Here is a 1,744-nt window from a genome sequence, read left to right as displayed (position 1 = left end):
GAATGACAGTGGGTTTATCTGAGGGCCCTTCAGGACCAGACTGATGGGGAGGAGGGTTGACATCTTTACTGTGTAGGATGTGTGTTTCAACTTTCTACATCCATAACAACCAGCTCTCTAGACTTTTATACAGACTCCATGGGCCTTATGGGCCTTCAATACAGATGGTTTCTGTATTTGTGTGTGTGTGTGTGTGTGTGTGTGTGTGAGAGAGAGTCACTTGCTGTTTAGCCTCACAGCTTGAGGATAGGAGTTATCATTGAACCTGGTGGTCAGTCTTTAGGCTGCTGTACAGCTTGATGGACCGTAGAGGATTGAACATTTATCCTCCTATATTTGGGGTTCTGAGAATAAAACAGCTTCAGAACAATCAATATAGAAATATGTTTTTTGCAGTTCTACAAATGTTCAATAATTGATTGTTGATAATGATGACGACTATTGTATACATTACGAATTTATTTTGTATCATACTTTATGTCAGATTAAATAGACAGACATGCAACACATTGCATACATACATAGTGCAATACACTTACAGACAGACAGTATTCACATAGACAACCATATAGCACAATACAACACAAAATGAGCCTGGTTCATTTTCAGTAATGAGGCCCTGTACCCAATTTACAGTTTATACTTCAATGTCTCAGGTGGAGTTATTCACCAGCTATAGTGTTTGTTTCTAAGACTGCAGGGTGGGAGATGCAACAATGGCCTTGAGAACAGCAGGAAGTGTGTTGGTGGTCTTTCTCTGGTCTGTAGCAGGTATGGTCTCATTCTTATCTTTTAGTTGCTTTGTTTAATAATCTACAGACATTTCTAAAAGGATATGAATCATAATGTTAATCTGGTGTGTTCTGTTAGGAGTCTCCACTTCACTTTAAATAGTTATCTTTCAAGTGATAAGTGATGCGTATCTGTGATTTCCATTCACTCAACTCAACTATGGCGACAAAGTGGACAAAACATTTACAGTCAGTCATTTAGCAGACAAGCCTATGCAGAGCAACAAAGGTCAAGCGCCACGCCCAAGGGCACTTTGACAAAGTCAAATCGGGGCCCAGAACCAACGACCTTTCGGCCACCGGCCCAAGCTCCTAACTGCCAACAAAGATTCCCCCCCCCCACAGTTCCCAGAGAGCTGCCCCTCAACCATCCTCACTCAAAACATGCATTGGACGTAACAGCGTTGCCCCTCAGTGTCATTCAAAAATGTTTTGTTTATTTTGACTGAATTTTCTACTTTTGTCTTTGACCGTCATTCTATCCCCCACCCAGACACTCCACATCCCAACTCAGTTTCCCTCAGCCCATCCCACCCATCTCTGCTGGCCACAATCTTTGGATTTCTACACACCATGTATCTTTCAACTATGCTGTGATGTTTAACATACAATTTGAATAGATGTAATCAAATAGAATCCACCGATTGCGAGTTGATTCGTAAGAGTATTAGTATGTTAGTAATTGACTGACCAGGTCTCTCCAGATCTCTCAAAAATGCTATTTGTAGGGTCAATTTTAGATTCATGTTATGCTTTTTTGTACATTCCTGAGACCAGCAACAGGCTACCTGAGGGCAATACCAGAACAAATGGTCTATTGATTTTTGCATCCACACAACTAAATCTGAAGAGCTACGATAATTGAATGCCCCAAATATTCAACATTGTTGGTGGCAAGAATTTGGTAGAATAATGTGAGCTGAAAAACAAGGGGTGGCAGGGTAGCCTAGTGG

The 1,744-nt window shown here is 41.1% G+C and overlaps 1 long non-coding RNA gene across 1 annotated transcript; it reads left to right on the top strand.

Annotated features, from left to right (window-relative positions):
* The first annotated feature begins 271 nt into the window (after positions 1-271).
* On the top strand, positions 272-1,492 carry LOC116364636 (uncharacterized). The gene is made up of 2 exons (XR_004208029.1): positions 272-771; positions 1,285-1,492. It is a non-coding gene; the product is annotated as an uncharacterized LOC116364636 (long non-coding RNA).
* Positions 1,493-1,744: the final 252 nt, after the last annotated feature.

This window comes from Oncorhynchus kisutch, unplaced genomic scaffold, assembly GCF_002021735.2.
Source record: "Oncorhynchus kisutch isolate 150728-3 unplaced genomic scaffold, Okis_V2 scaffold1115, whole genome shotgun sequence".
Lineage (NCBI taxonomy): Eukaryota > Metazoa > Chordata > Actinopteri > Salmoniformes > Salmonidae > Oncorhynchus > Oncorhynchus kisutch.
Note: the sequence above shows the minus strand (reverse complement) of the source record. Positions and strands in the feature narration are given on the sequence as shown.